The sequence below is a fragment of the Pyrgilauda ruficollis genome, unplaced genomic scaffold (genome assembly GCF_017590135.1).
Source record: "Pyrgilauda ruficollis isolate IOZ18807 unplaced genomic scaffold, ASM1759013v1 scaffold110, whole genome shotgun sequence".
Lineage (NCBI taxonomy): Eukaryota > Metazoa > Chordata > Aves > Passeriformes > Passeridae > Pyrgilauda > Pyrgilauda ruficollis.
Window position 1 is genome coordinate 600,202 of NW_024509211.1, and position 17,020 is coordinate 617,221.

The window sequence follows — 17,020 nt, forward strand, 5'->3', positions numbered from 1 at the left end:
GAAAACGCCGGGAGGTAAGGGTGGGTTTGGGGGGTGGGGGGGGGGGGGGGGGGCAGTTTCTAGGACGGGGTCACAGTGGCTCTGCAAACTGTGTCCCACTGAGGGCATGGATCTTGGAACAGCAGTGGGGTGACCCTGGGCAGGCAGTAGAGACAGATCTTTCCTGTCTGTGCTGCTCTGCCTTCATTTATTGGCAGCAGAACAAACATAGGAGCTGCTTGAACACCCAAACACCAGAAAAAAACCCCAATGTCTGTCCAGATTCCCTCACTGGGGGAATATTTATGTTTTCCTGGTGGGCAAGCCAGTCTCCAAGTCACCTGAAATCCCTCCTGCTGCTGTCCTGGGGATTAGGGTGGGAGTGGCTCTTAGATCCACCGTGGAGAGCCCTTGGAAGGCAGCACAGCCGCAGGAAAAGCCTCTCCCTGTGTGATGGAGGGTGATGTTTACCTTAAAAACAGTGTGAGCAGCTGTTCAACTTCTGGGTATATTTGTAAAATTGGTCTTTTTATATGCCGTGTGAAATGGACTGGAATAATTTCTTTTGCTGTTGTACCTGTGGAAGTACAAGCCATTTTACAGGAAAAAAAAAATTATAAAACAAATTAAAATATTATCTCAGTATTGTCACTGACTCCTTCAGTTTATTTTCCCTGCTGGTTGGTTGTCAGACTTGACTTTGATTTGCAAAAAAACATATAAACAACTTCAAAAATAAATGGTTTCTTTTACTCTTTTATCCCCTTTCTATTCAGCAAACAAAACCTGAAGCCTTTGATTGAGGATTCTTAAATATTGGAGGTAGTGGAGCGTATTCAGGTGTGAGTGCCCTGGAATTTCAGTTAATTCCCTTCCCTGATTTTTAAATTGAACTGTTTGTTTTCAGTGCCAGCTGCCTCCTTGCAGTGTTAACGTAATTGCTAAATAAAAGCAATTTCCAGGAATAATATGCTTTGTGACTCTTAAAATTAATTTCCATAATGGGAATTCAGTGGTTTGTTTTCCAGCTGTGTATTCTGCATCCCTTTTTTGCAGGTGGTCCCTGTGAGTACAGGAGCTTCATTTTTTTAAAGGAGCTAAAATGAATTGTCAGCTCTTTTTTTGGAACTTGGAAGAATAAGTTTTGGTGTGAGCACAGGGAAGGAAAATAAGGATATCTGGAGTGTTTTCTGGATGTGATCACCTGCCAGCTGGCTCTTGTGCTTCCAGGAAGTCAGGAGTGCTCAGTCCTTTCCAGGGAAATGCTCCTGGGTGAGGGAAGCTTTGGATGTCTGGGTGTGACTGTGCTCACCTCCCAGCAGAGCAGTGAACCATTTTTCCTGTGGGATTGCTCTGTGCAGCTTCACTCCAGGACACTGAAAACGCACTCCCGAGGGCAGGGCTGTGGTCCTGGTGGATTCCTGGGCAGGAATCCTGTGCTTGGAGAGAGGCAGTGCTCAGGGGGGCAGAGACAGCTCTGCTGGCCTAAAGCAGTTGGGGTTGGAGTGAGGTGGTCTTTGAGGTCCTTTCCAACCCCAACTATCCCAGGATTCCAAGGCAGCCTTGGAGCAGTGGGTGAGGGAGAAGTTTCTGCTGCTCCTCAGAGGAGGGGAAGAGCCTCAAGGCAGGAGCAAAGGCTGAGAGGAAAGAACAAGGAGAGCTCAGAGCTGGGCTGCTGCTGTAGCCCCAGCTTAGGGAATCACTCACCTCATCCCCTGCCATGGCAGGGACACCTTCCACTGTCCCAGGATGACCCCAACCCCATCCAACCTGGTCTTGGGCACTTCAGGGATCCAGGGGCAGCCACAGCTCCTCTGGGCACCCTGTGCCAGGGCCTGCCCACCCTCACAGGGAAGAATTTTTTCCCAATATCTCATCTAACCCTGCCCTTTGAAAATTTGAAGCGATTCCCCCCTGTCCTGTCACATCCCTTGTCCCCAGTCCCTCTCCAGCTCTCCTGGAGCCCCTTCAGGCCCTGCCAGGGGCTCTGAGCTCTCCCTGGAGCCTTCTCCTCTCCAGGCTGGACACTCCCAGCTCTGCCAGCCTGGCTCAGAGCAGCAGAAGTGTCCCAGCCCATCCTCAAGCAATCCTCAGTCCCCTCATGACCCTCTGTGTGCTTGTCATGCAGATTGTGTGGATTTTATATCAATTCTGTCACAGGTTTGTTTTTTAATTGAAACCCTCAGCTTTCAGCCTGTTCTCCATTCAATTTATGCAAGACAACAGGACCACACATCATCCTAATGATCCCATTCCCTTGCTGCTTTTCTCTCCTCATCCCTCCAGCTCCCTGATTAAAGATGTTGTGGTCTCTTTTTTTCACTCCTTTCTGAAGGGAGGCATCGATTCCTATCTGTGTTACCTGGCTGTAAAATTTCACTGCTCACTCACTGCAGCTGTGCTGCTGGGAAATCATCTTTGTGAGAGCTTTCCAGGGTGTCTGTGGCTCCTGCCTTTCTTTGCCTTTCAAGGCATGGCTGTATGGATGCATATTTTTAGGAGGAACTTAAGAAATCTCTTTCATGTAAAACTGAGGCAGACAGAAGTTTGACAGAGGAGTCTGAGCCTGATAGTTCTTTTCTTTTCCACTCACTGAAAACTCCTGTCTGAAGACAGGCTTGAGATGAGAAAAGACTTCACAGCAGAAAGGAATTCTGTAGAACCCCAGTTACATCAGGGCTTAAACTCCTAGATGTGCCTGTGAATAATTAAATAATTATATAGGCAAAGAAATACTCTTTGGGGAATATTGCCCTTAAATGCTGCATTTTAAAAGGAGCCTGACCTTGAACTGAGCCAAAATCTGAAAATTCTGCTAGGAATTGTCCTCTGCAAGGACAGGAGGGGAACAGAGGGGGAGCCAGGGACCAGAAATGGGATGTGCTGCGTGGGTTTCTGGGTTCAGGGATGGTGTCAGTGCCCCTGCCAGGCTGCTGGGGCCCAGCTGTGGCTCTGCAGTGCCAGCTGTGTGCCAGCTGTGGCAGCAGGGACAGGGGCACAGGATTTGGGCTGAGGTGCCTGTTGAGCCAAGGTCACAAATGCAGCTCAGCTGGGCAGGGAGAGCAGGGAGCAACATCTGGCACATCTGGGGCCTGTGGAGCACCCCCTCCCCTCTTTGTTTCTCCCTGATTAAATGGAAGTGAGGAGCCAGGGAAGGGCTGGAGGAAGGGAGAACAGGCCAGAGTAATTCCCCTGATGAGAGGGTCCAGATGAGGATTAAGCTGAGCTTTGTCCAAGCCGTGTCTGAACACAGGGAGTCTGATTTGCCTTTAGATGTGGTTTAGCAAAGCATAGAGGAATCATGAAATGGTTTGGGTTGGAAGGGACCTCAAGGATCATCAAATTCCACCCCCTGCCATGGCAGGGACGCCTTCCACCATCCCAGGTTGCTCCAAGCCCTGTCCAGCCTGGCCTTGGGCACTTCCAGGGATCCAGGGGCAGCCACAGCTGCTCTGGGCTGAGCCTGTCTCACCCTAAACACAGCCCAGCCACTGTCAATGTTCTTTCCCTTAAGCAGGATGAGATCCTTATGGTCCTTCCCACTCAGCTTTTCCTCTGCCCTTAAGGCTATTTCTGTGCTTTTTCTGTGCCTTTTCGGGCTTCCATGCTGGATCTGGGCGTGTGGCTCTGCTGCTGAGCTGCTCAGTGGGACACTGGGGTGTGGGGTCACTTCCCAGCCTTGCAATTCCCCTCTTCCCACCCACGAGGCACCTGGGAACTGCTGGGAGCTGCTGCTTTTGCTGAGCTGAGCTGAACCCGGTGGGATTGAGGCTCCCCTGGCTGCAGATCCCCACCCCATGGGGCTGGAATCCTTCCCCACCTGCCACATTCCCCCATTCCCTCATGGAATCACTCAGGTTGGAAAACACCTTCAGGATCACGGAGTGTAAGGATTTTGCAGCTCTGCATTCCAATGTCAGGGCTTTTTCTATTCAAAATCCTCCTGGAATTCCTCTCTGGAATTCCCTGCTGTTGGTAGAGCTCCTGAGGAAGGAGAACATTCCTGTTTGGTGCTTATTCCTGAACATCCTCCCAGTGGAGCCAGCTGGTTTTGCATTTCTTTATCCTTTGAGCTGAGTCCTCCACTAATACCTGTGCTTTTCCACCTGGGACAGACACCTGGTGGGAAAAAACCTGGGTGATTCCTTTTGCCTTATTCAATCCTGGATCCACACTAAACCACCTTTCTACTTTTCCAGAACTTGCCTGCTACAGTTAATTAATTAATGAATTAGATGTCATTAACAGAACTGTGATGGCTCTGGGAGGTTTCTCACTTTGCACCCAACATTTCCTTGTCACTTTTCTGTTTTTTTTTTTTTTTTTTTTTTTTTTTTTTTTTTTTTTTTTCCCCAGTGATAACACCAAGCTCAATTCCAGGATTTACAAGGCAAAGCCTCTCCTTGGGGAATTCACCAGCATCCATCAAAGCCCCGCAGGTTTTTATTCCCTGGTGATTAGCTGGGTGCTCCCATGCCAGGCAACTCAGCCATCCTATTTAATCGGATTATGCAAAGTGTTTTGCAGTGAGGACGAGGCAGACACCCGGGATGAGCTCAGATTTGGGGATGGAGACGCTGGATGTGGCGGGAGGGGGGCATGGCTTCATTCCCCGGGAATCTCCTTTTATTCCTTCAGCAAAGGGAGCAGGAACCAGAGCAGGAATCAAAGCAGGGACCAGAGCAAGAATCAGAGGAGGAACCAGAGCAGGAATCAGAGCAAAAATCAGAGCAGGAACCAGAGCAGTTTTTCTTTTTCTCATCCTGGCTGGAGGAAGCTGCTGGGGGAAATGGGGTGTCTTGGTTTGGAAAGCCAGCTGTCTGCTAAGGGAGGCAGGAGCCTCCCCTGAAATGGGAAATATAACCCTCTCCCTCTGAATTGTTATAATTTTGAAATTAAGGGGCTCTCAGGCAAAGATATGGGAACAGGAATAACAGTTCTTTATTAAGGAAGAAAATTTAAAAAATAAATAAAATAAACAATGCAATAATACAAACAACAGCCCAGGACAGGGGGGTTCTCCCTGTCCCTGTTTTCCACTTCTGGGATGCTCATTCATTCCTGGCTCATTCCACACACGTCCCTCTCACCCCAAAGAATTTTTTTCCTAGGATTTTACCTGCAGGTTTATGGCCAGCTCCTGATTTCCCAGCAATTCCAAACCTGTCAGAACAAAAAGGGACACGTCCCCCCTTGTCCTTGTCCCTGCCCTTAGCACAGGACATGGACCCCCCGAGCACCCTGGGTTCCAGGCGGGATGTTGGATGTGGGGGCTGATTCCTGGAGCTCCCCACCAGCTATTATGCCATCATCCTGATTTTTCCCCCCCTCTCCTGTCCTGTTTTGTTTTAAGGATTAACCTCTAGAGCTGTGTGAATGTATCAGAATTGCAGCTATCTTTTATTTTCCATTTTTTAAAGCCCACTTGGTTGCGGGGGGAAACATAACCCCAAAGAGGACACACATCAAAAGAAAGCCAAATACAGAACATTAAAAAAAATTAAGGCAATTTTGAATAATAGCAATGTATGAGTGAGATTTTTTTTTATAAAATCTGCCGACTTTGAAGGCAGTCTCATGATTTATGAATATTTAGAGCTGGCAGTCCTGGGTACAGGATTTTCCTTGAGCTTATTTGGGAAAGTGGTGCTAAACTCCAGTGAGTGATGAGCTCAAAGCAGCTCAGGGTGTCAGAGCTGTGTGAACTCAGCTCCTTTGGTTTATTTAAAGGGAGGCTGATGTTTGACCATTCCATGGAATCATGGAATGCTTTGGGTTGGGAGAGACCTTAAAGATCATCCAGTTCCACTATCCCAGGTTGCTCCAAGCCCCATCCCACCTGGCCTTGGGCATTTCCAAGGATGAGACATCCACAACCTCTCTGGGCATCCTGTGCCTCCCCACCCAGGGGCACTGAGGTTTTGGGAAGCAGCCCATCCTGGGAAAACTGCTCCTCTGAGCATTTTGGATTGTGGTCCTGAGCTTGGGAAGGGGACTGGGAGCTGGTTCAGCCTCCTGCATCCTTAGGAGACCCACCTGCTCTTCCTAAAACGCTGTGGGATGTGAGCAGATGGCAACTTGGGGTTCATTTCCCCTTCAGAGCTTGGGGAATCAGAACTCCCGGAATGGTTTGGGTTGGAAGGGACCTTAAAGCTCATCTCCTTCCAAACCCTCTGCCATGGGCAGGGACACCTTCCAGCACCCCAGGCTGCTCAAACCCTCCTCCCAAAAAGAATCTGGGGTTGGTTTTTTTTCCTGGTGACTTTGGCAGGAGAAAAAGTGGAGCTGAGCAAATAATGAGCCAAAGGTGCAGCTCGAGGCCTTGCTGTTGGTTTTGTGATAAAGGTCCTGGGGTGCTCTATTCCCAAGGAAATACTGCCGCAATAAAGTGATTATAGGGTTTTTTCCAGATGTATTTAGGGTTAGGAGGCTAAGAGGAAATTCCTAGCTGAATTCCTGGCTGTGGGATAATGCTCTTTCCATGATCCTCCCTGCCAAGAATCACTTAATTATGAGTAATTAAAAAAAATAACCCAACCTACAGCAGGGATTTGGTTTGGCTCAAAAATGCTGAGGGATTTGGGGACAGGAAAATGGAATAAGGGAATAAACAACAAAAAATCATATGAACTGAGTGACCTTTTGTGCAGATGGGACTCAGCAAAGAGGGGACTGCTGGGGGAAAAGGGACGTGGGGAGAGAGGGGATCTCCTTATCAGGGCAGGGATTTTGTCCCATGCCCATGCTGGAGCCAGGGATGCTGTTTGGTTCCCTAAGAAACCACAGCTCCTTCTCGTCAGAAGAGTTGCTAATTCTGTCATTTCCCTCTTTATCCTCCCTGCCAGACAAAAAAAAAAAAAAAAAAAAAAAAAAAAAAAAAAAAAAAAAAAAAAAATCTGTGTTTTCTGCAGGGGTTTGGGATTGCTGTGATGGACCTGCTGCTGGTACCAATTGCATCTCTCCAAAGTCAGAGTTGAGTTTGGGTGGGAAGGGACCTTGAAGTTCATCAAATTCCATCCCCAGCCATGGGCAGTGACACTTCCCACTATCCCAGGCTGCTCCAAGCCCTGTCCAGCCTGTCCTGGGGCACTGCCAGGGATCCAGGGGCAGCCCCATCTGCTCTGAGCACCCCGTGCCAGGACCTCACACCCTCCCAGGGAGGAATTTCTGTGGTCCATGCAAGGTCCTTCCTGTTCCCATCCAATTTAGATCTGGGCAGAGGTGGGGTTGCAGGATGGGAAGGACTGGGATGGGCTGGGATTCCTGGGTGGGGCAGAGGTGCCCTTGTGCCTGGCACTGAGGGGACAGGGCCCCCGTGCACCCACCAAATGTGTCTGGTCAGAGGCTGAGCTCCATGGTCTTGGAGGTGTTTTCCTGTGGTTCTGGGAAGTGGGGATGGGAGCAGGAGGTCATTGTTCCCCTGTGCTCAGCACGGCTGTGCCCACACCTCGAGTGCCTCAGTTTGGGAAGGACATTGGGACACTGCAGCATGTCCAGAGGAGGCAGCAAGGCTGGAGAGGGGCTGGCAACACAAACCCTGAGAGGAACGCCTGAGGGAGCTGGGAGTGCTCAGCCTGGAGAAAAGGAGACTCAGGGGTGCCCTCATCACTCTGCACAGCTCCTGAGAGGTGCCTGTGCTCAGCTGGGGCTGGGCTCTGTCTCCAGGCAGCACTGACACAACCAGAGCACACAGCCTCCAGCTGCACCAAGGGAAATACAGGCTGGATATCAGGAAAAAGTTTTTTTACAGAAAGGGTGATAAAGTTCTGGAATGGCTGCCCGGGGAGGTGGTGCAGTCACCATCCCTGGGTGTGTTTAACAAAGCCTGGATGTGGCACTGGGGGCCAGGGTTGAGTTGAGCTGTTGGGGCTGGGTTGGACTGGATGGTCTTGAAGATCTGTCCCAGCCCAGGGATTCTGTGAATTCTGTGGATGCCAGATCCAGGGGCAGGACACAGCCAAATGCCTCCTCTTTGATCAAAGCAGGTGCCAAGGCACAGGAATGTGGGCAAAGCCAAGTGTTTGGGGGCCTGAAGGGACCCACTGGCTGCAGTTTGTCCCAAGAGCCAGGAGCATCCTCCTGAAGGATTCATCCATCCTGAATCATCTCTCTGGGACAACTGGGAACAGCAGGTTGCATCCTCACTCCCTTTAAAAACCCTTTTAAACCTTTCTGCAGAAAGCCTGCAGGTTTTGACAACATTCTCCTGGTGAAAAAAGCCACAGCAAGTGTGTGGAGCAGGCCTGGCTGTGATCCTGAGCTGCCTGGGAGAGAGCCAGGGGCACACGGATGCCGCTGGAATAATAAGGACGCGGCGGCTGCAGAGGGCAGGAAAATTTATTTTTGCAGGGCAGTAAAACCTGCTCAGTGCCAGGATCTGGTGCTGATTTTCTCCTTCCTCACCTCCAGGTACAGTTTTCCACGGATTCAGCCCCGTGCTTGGCACAGCACGTTCCTGCCATCGAGGTGGTGCTGAGCAGGTTTTGGGGAGCTGCGGGAAGAGGATGCCCCACAGGGAGCTCCACTTGCTCCCTAAATTTGTGTTTCATTTAAATTTGTGTTTAACCTCCACCTAAATCATGGAGGCAGGGTTTCTACGTGGCTGTTGCAGAGAGGGATCAGGGAATTTATGGTGCTCTGATTGCTGCCAGTGAACATTCAGGCAGGGCTCTGAGCAGTGAAGGATTCCTGGATTTATGGGAGAGGGAGTACAGAGGCAAGGCAGGAGCCAGCTGGGGATATTCCTGGATCAAGCAGTTTAACCTGCAGAGCTGAAGGATTTTAGGGCTGGAGCAGGGGCACAGGGAGAGCAAAAGCAAAAGTAAAATTTTCTGATGCCAGACAGCTGCGCTGGGGAGAGGGGAGAGATGAGCAGGGCTTTGGGGTGGGATTTGATGCTCAGCATCCCAGGAGCTGCATCCCAACCCTGAGCAAGGCTGGCTGCAGGTGCAGGACAGGAGCAGAGGGTGCCTGCATTTCCCTCTGGCCATCCCAGGCTGTGTCCCAGCACGTGCTCTGTCCCCTCAAGCCAAAGCTGCAGCCCATTCCTGAGCCCAGCTGGGGAAAAAGGCTGAGCTTACCTTGAGCTCAATAAAAGCTGTTTTCTCCCAAAATTCACCTTTTTCCTGAGCACACTGAAATCCTGGTGAGCTGCCCTGCAGCACCCCCAGCTCTGCACCTTGTCCCAGACTCTGCCCACGAGTCCTGCAAGCAGGTCCTGCCATCCTGGCTGATTTTCCATTTTAATCTCCTGTACTCTCGATATCTCTGAGTCTTCACTGGCTTGGAAATGTCTTTTTTTTTTTTTCATTCTCTCTCTCTCTCTCTCTCTCTCACCCTTCGTGCTACCATCAGCTTTCTGACACGGGGGTTTTATTGGAATAAAAGCAGATTTTTATCTCCCAAGCCTGTTTATTAAACTCTCTCCCTTCTTCCACAGTGAGCTACCACCCACCCTCCCGGACGTTTGTCGATTCAAATCAGGTTTAATCAACTCACAATATTGGACACAGTAAAATTGGATTTTTGAAAGCCCAATAAAGTTGTGCCACTGCTCTGGAGGAGCTCAGATTTCATCACATCGTGTCAGCAGCCACAAGGAGCAGCCCATGAGGAGCTCATCTGCTGGGAGCAGCAAGCTGCTAAAAATGGATGGAGCCTCTCCCAAAGAAATATTGACTATTAGTATTCTTATTAACATTCTGCTGTCAGAAATGACCAGTGGTAATAAATACAGCTGTAGCTTTTCATCCCCCTGCCCATTCATCACTGTCTGCCTGAGCTTCCCTCGGTGCCCAACTGCTCCCCACTGTGCACATCACCCCTCACCTGGCCCCACCTCTGCCCAAAAGGAGCTGATTGCCCTCGTGTTGTGTCCTTTATTATTATTATTGTTATTATTATTATTATTATTATTATTATTATTATTATTATTATTATATTGTTTGGGCTGGAAAGGACCTTAAATCCCATCCCATTCCACCCCCTGCCATGGCAGGGACAGCTTCCACTGTCCCAGATTGCTCCAAGCCCTGTCCAGCCTGGCCTTGGACACTTCCAGGGATCCAGGGGCAGCCACAGCTTCTCTGGGCACCCTGTGCCAGGGCCTGCCCACCCTCCCAGCCAGGAATTCCTTCCCCTTATCCCACCCAACCCTGCCCTCTGGCAGTGGGAGCCGTTCCCTGTGTCCTGTCCCTCCATCCCTTGTCCAAAATCCCTTTCCAGCTCTCCTGGAGCCCCTGGCAATGGAGGCTGCAGATCCTGATATTCCCCTGTGGATCCCAAAATCTCCACAGGGGCTTTTGTGACTCTGTGCTTTTGTGGAGCCAAACCTTTGGGGGTTTTGGGCTGGGGATTCAGCATCACTTGTGCATTTAGCTGTGGGGTGATGGCATCCCTATCCCAACATCCTGATGTGGCCAACAGGACCAGCTTGGAAGGGACTTTGCTGCTCTGAAGGAATTAAATATTCCTGAGCAGTGAGTGAGTGTCCCTGCTGCTGCAAAGCAGCATTTTAAGGGCTGGGAACCGCTGGTGCCTGGCCACTTTGGGGTAAAAAACGCCATAAAGGCAAACCAGGTTGTTTTGCTGGGCCTTTTGGGATGGGCTGGGCTTTGCTGGGCAGAGCACAGCAGCACTTGGCCCTCCTGTGGCCCCAACCCAGCAGGAACAGTTCAATTTTTAATTATGAAGAAGCACTGAAGCCCATTTTTAAAATATGTTTTGAATGGCTGCATCATAAATTAAGGTCAAAATGTAATTTCTAAATTCTCAAGCTATGATGCAGAATTCACTTTATTGATTTTCTGTGTGATTTGCAGGAGCTCCCATCATTGTTTTGACAGTTTTATCCTGGAGTAATAGACTTCCTCTTGGATAATTACAGTTCCTACATTAAATTTCAATCTGCTGTCGGACTCAGATAATCACACTTAGCTCGTGTTTCTTTCTTTAGCTGTACATACTCAATAAACTTTGTATTACAGCACTAATTGTTTTAACACTGGAATTTCAGGGTTTACAGAGGCAAGTTCAAGGGTTAATCATGCAAAAAACCCCTTTAATCTCCAACACTGGTGACAACACTCATTTTATAAGCAGTGAATGTCTATTTTAGGGAAAGAGACAGCCAGACAGGTGATGCTGACCCACCACAGAAATATTTAAAGCTGAAGAATTGCACGTGCCCGCTTTCAATGTGTCTCATCCTGGGTCACAGAGGGTCCCCAGGGGGTGACAGCGAAAGTGCCACCACTTCCCTCTGCCAGCCCAGCACTGTGGGTGTTTGAGACTGTTCCTTAGCCTTTAGCAGAGTAAGAAAGCAGATTTCCCCCCCAGAGCAAGCCCAGGAAGGTGTTTCACAGCTGGTGCCGTGGCAGGGCTCTCTCTGCATCTCCAGCCTGCAGCGATCGCTCCCTCCGCTGCCCGGTCATTAAAAGGAAATTAATTTCAGCAGGCACTGACGTAAGTAAACTCTCTGATTCCTGCTCTGTTATGACTGTTAACCAGCTAGATCTCTCTTTAATAGCTTATTTAAAGCACTGGGCTCCTGACAGGCCGGGTGATGGATGGAGCTGTCAGCCCCGCTCCGTTTGGAGAGGAGAGGAACATCTCTTAAACCACGAGCTCCATAAATCAAAAGGATGAAAAGCAGCCAGTGCATTTTCCTGGACAGGAGAGTCCTTCTCCCTGCAGAGTGCAACAGGCACTGAATTGAGGCTGGATTGATCAGGTCTGGAATTTTGGACAGGCGCTGGAATGGGAGGGAATGGGCACAGAGAAGCAAAGCCACACCTTGGGCACCCCAGCCCTCACCAGCAGTCCTTTCGTGGCAATTCCAGTGTCACTGCTCATGGAAACAGGGAATTGATGCTCTTCCCTGTGCTCAGTGCTCCCAAGGCTCCCTGTGCTCTGGGGCTGTGATCCCTGGAGGTTTGGCACTGCTGGAAGCACCACTCTGGTGCCATGGGGAAAGCTTTGCCTGGGGTGGTGGCTCTGCCCCTCGTTCAGCCCATGGAGCTCAAAATGAACTCTCGGGTTTTTCCTGCCACAAAAGCACCATCATGTGGCACCAGGCTGAGCAAAATTGAATCCCCATCCCTGGAGGAGTTAAAAAGCCATTTCAGGGGACACGGGTTCGGGGTGGGCTTGGCAGTGCTGGGGGAAAGGCTGGGCTGGATCTCAGAGGTATTTTCCAACCTTAATGATTCCAATACACCAAATATTCACAGGGCAGAGCGTTACTCCTCCAGGTTCTGCCAGGTGTGAGACCCTGCTAGCACTACAACCTTTTCTCCGTATTTTTTTGCAGGCTGCCTTTCCCAGAGAGCTGATGGATGGGAGCAGGAGCCACCCCCACCCCCCTGCAGATGAGTTATTCGCAGCGCCTGAGTTTTGTTTAATATTGAAAGACGTGCAAAGCGTGGCTCTGACCTAGATTGGAGCTCTTGGGGGGAAGGCTGGGGAGCAGCCAGAGGAGGCAGGGCCTGTGCCTTGCCATGGAATGCTGCTGCTGCTGCTGCTGTGATAAAATAATCATTTAGGGATGGGAATTAACCCACTTAATCAGTGCTGCTCCGGGCTTGCTCCTCGGTGAGTGCTCAGAGGTGACTCGAGGTGCACAGACCCTGCTGGGCCCCAGTGGTTCCTGTGGCTGCTCCCACCCTTGCCTCACTTCCAGGATTGCAAAATGATTGAGCCTTCCTTTTTTTCCCCTTTTACTTTTCTTTTTCTCCTTCCCTTTCTTCTTTCCCTTCCCCTTCTCCTTTTCTCCCCTTCTCCTTTTCATCGTTTCTCCTTCTCCCTTCCCCTCTTCCTCTTCTTCCTTCTCCTCCTTTTCCTTCCCCCTCTCCTTACCTTTACCCTCTTCCTTCTTATTTTCCCCCTTTCTCATTTTTCTCTCCCATTTTTCCCTTTCTGTTGCTTTGCTGGGGCTCCCCCCTAGCAGCCCCCAGCTCCTTTGGGATCACCTGCCCTGCCACGCCAGGAAAGCAGAGGGATCCTTTAGGTTCCAAGGATGGGCATTTTTTAGAAAGCAGCCCCAAGGAGCTCTTTTTAGGTCAGAATATGCATTTTTAAACACTTCCCCATCACATCCCAGTCATCACAGAGAGGTCTGTGTTTGACATAGGAATCCTGGAATGCTCCCACAACTCCTCCAGGCTCGTCCTAAATCCCTTGGTCCATCCCGTTTTGGGAGGAGGAGGCATTTTGTGCCACAGCAGTGGCAGATTGTGGCTCCCTGTTTGTCAAATCCAAGGGTTTCACAGCGGAGCTGTGAAGGAGAAGGGAAAACTGGTGAACCACATAATTAGTTTTTGATTCAGTGATTAATATCACTTGCAAACAGGTAATCACAGCCCGAGCAGGCTCCTCCATGATGTTCCCCCCAAGGAACCAGCGTGGCTGGCTGGTCCTTTGCCTTTCAATGGGAACACAAATGTCACATTCACATTTTATGAAAAATCTCTTTGCCCAGGATTTTTCCCCTGGGAAGCTGAGAAGCCTCAGAGAAAAAAGCAAACAATATTATCTCGTTTGCTTCTCCCGTGTTTTGCTCCTTTGGAATGTGTTTGGAGATTGTTTACCCACAGGTGATTGTTTCATTGGATTCTGCTGGGAATTATTTTGACTCTTTGGCCAGTCAGGGCCAAGCTGTGTCCAGACTCTGGAAGGAGTAATGAGTTTTCATTCTTATCTTTTTAGCATTCTGTAAGTATCCTTTCTGCATTCTTTAGTATAGTATAGTATTCTTTGATATAATATAGTATCATAAAATAATAAATTAGCCTTCTGAGAACATGGAGTCAGATTCATCATTCCTGCCTTCATCGGGGAACCCAGTGAATACAACACACAAACACTGGGAATAAACAGAGGATTGAACAGGGAAAGCAAAGCTTTTCCTTCAGGATCAGATACCCCCCAGCAGCTCCTGGCCTCTGCCTCATCTGACACCATCCCCTGTTGGTCCCAGCCCAGCACCCTCCTGTTGCCATCTGGCACTGGCAGTGGCCCTGCCAGCCTTCCCTGCCCACGGAGAATTCCTGGGTGCTTTTCCCTGGCAGCGACCAGCCCGTGGAATGGTGGCTGCTGCTGGCACCAGGGGCTGCACTCAGAGCCTTTGTGCTTAAACCCCGGGCTGTGGGATGGGATGGCTCCGTGATCTGCTCCTGCAATAATCCCAGAGCTGCAGAGCCCCGAGCTGGGGCTCTGTAAATGTGTAAATGTGACTGAGCCAGGCTGGAGGAGCTCTCACTGCTCTGGGATTTGCTGTGTGGCCAGAACAATAACTTGGGGGGATGTTGTTTTGGGGCTGAGTGTCAGGATGAGCCCAGGGTCAGCTCCAGAGTATTCCCAGCTGGGATGGATGCTTGAATACCCATCCCAGCAGCTGGAGCTTCCATTTTTTCCCTTCTTCTCTTTTTCCTTCCTGGTGATTTCTCCAGGGTGACGAAGATCCCCTTCCCACGGATATTTTGGGTGCTGGGTTTCCGCGGCCGGGCTGTGCCTCTCTTCCCCCCGGGCACAGCTCAGGGATGCGGGATCATGGATGACCCCATTGCTGCCATATCCCGGCACTTCTCGGGCAGTTAAAAATAGCAGCACCCATTACGATCTGTGTCTCCACCGAGCCCCGAGGGGAAGCAGCTTGATTAGGTTATGGATCTCCTCGATTGCCTGAGAGTGACCGCAGAGCCCAGGGAGGAATGGAGGAGGTGGGGATGCGCAGGGGGAAATCGGGGAGCAGCCGGGACACATCCATGGGGTGTCCAGTGACCCCGTGTTCTTGTCCCCAAAACGCCCTGGGAGCGTGGTTTTTGGCTGGTTTTGGAGCTGATGGATGAGGAGAGCTGTGCTGGGCTGTGCCACCGTGATGGATGGCAGCGAGACGGGGACACGGGGACGGGGAGGGGGATGACAAATGCGGGAATTCGGGAGCTGTGGCTGCTCAGTGCCAGCCTGCCACGTGTGCTGAGCGCTGTGGATCCCTGTGTGCCACCCCTGTGTCCCTGCACCAGCCCCAAGGTCCCCAGGGACACCCTGCGGGGTAAGGCTGGGGCTGCTCCCTCCAAGCTGCTTTGTGTTCCTTCCCAAAATCCACGTTGATAACACGGAGCATGTGGAATCTGAATCTTTTCCCCTTGGGGAAATCCCCAGGGCATTGGAAAGACTTACTACAGAGTTTTCCCCACCAAGACAGGCAAAAAGGACTTCCCACGGAGTCTTGCACAATTCCTTTCCCCTTGTATCCCAAATTCTACAGGAGCAGGTTATTTTGCTCTCTGGTCCAAATAAAACCCCCAAGGGTGTAGCCGTGATATTTTATGAAAAATCCTTTGGTAGGATTTTCTCCTATTGTAGCTGAGAAGCCTCAGAAAAGAAATGTAAACAATAACTATCTGATGGCTGTGGAATGTGGTCTGGAGATGGTTTACCAACAGGTGCATCTTTAATTGGTGCATGTTGGTTGTTTCTAATTAATGGCCAATCCCAGTCAGCTGGCTGGACTCTCTGAGAGTCAGGAGTTTTTGTTATTCCATTCCTGTTCTTTCTAGCCTTCTGATGAACCCTTTTCTCTCTATTTTTTTAGTATAGTTTTAGTATATCATTTTAATATAATATATGTCGTAATATAATAGATCAGCCTTCTGAAACACGGAGTCAAGATTCAGATCTCTTCACTCGTCCCAGGAGCCCCCATTGGCTCAACCATACTGGGGATGTGAGAGGGGAAGGAAGAAGGGATCCCATCCATCCCATGCAGGCGTTCCCTGGCTGTGGGTGGAATAGATGGATGGAGGTGGCTCCGTGCATCCCGCTGGCTGGAATCAGCCCCGTGGGCACCGGGGCAGCGGCTCTGCTGGGAAACCCGTGGGATTCAGCGAATGCTGTCTCCCCATGGCCAGGGAGGGCCTGGCCACGCTTTAAAAAAAGTGATTTATGCTCTAATCGGTCGTGAAGCTTCATTATTGCCAGCATTAGCGTGTCTGAGCCACTGGCCTTATTTGTTAATGCACCGAAAGCGGCGGCAGCTGCGCCGGTTTTCATCTGTGACCCCATCAGCTCGCTGATTCATCCACCTCCATTTCCATCTCCCTGTCACTGATTTATTAATGATGTCTTACTTATCTGGGGCTCCTCTGGAGGGCTCCTGTGGCCCAGCCCCCAGAGAGATGCTGGAGGAGCTGTCTCCCCCTGCCCAAATATCCCCTTTTTCAAACAATTTTCACCATCACCGTTCCAGAGATCAGATGTTTTAATCTTTTAATCATTTACTAACTGTGGCTTGTACAGTTTGTGGGTGATTTGCCTGCTGAGACAACAGCATCCCTTTTTTCCTTGGCAGACAGGGTACCCCATCCTCCAGGGATGCATTTGGGAATGAGAGCCCATCCTGGACTCCCTCCAGGAGCTCCACAGGATGCAGAGGGCAGGTGTCCAGGCTGAGAAAATGGACTGGTTTTCTTGCCTTTCTCTGCTTTCTTGGTCCAGCCTGGAATAATCCCAGGGGCAGATTTTGTTCAAGAAGATCAATTCTCTCCTTACTTTGAAAATCTGGTGAGGAGTTGGATCAAACTGTGGGGAGGTTCTGTGGATTTCCTTGGCCAGGCAGATTTTCTTTCCACACTGCCTATTTTACCATGATGAAAATTATTTATTTTCTGAATTAATTTCAGAAATTATTTATTTTCTGCATCCTATTCTGAAAAAAAAAATGCCTTTATTCCCACACCTGTCTTAAGAATGAGCCTTGAGCAGGTTATTGGTTTGCCTTTGCCTGGCAAGGGGATTTTCCTCCTCCTCTGATCCAGTGATGGATCTCCTGGAGAAGCCACAAAGCAGAGGGAGCTGCAGGGACCTGGGAAAAAGCTCTGTCAGGCTCAGTCCCATGGAAGTCTGTGCCAGGATTTTGGCAGCTCTCAAACTTTTGGCTCCTGACCCTTTTATTTTTATTTTTTTTCCCCCTTGGCATCCTACTTTGAGCTGCCCAGAGCAACCCCTGTTTCTTTTTCTCACTGAAAAGCATCTTCTCACTGAG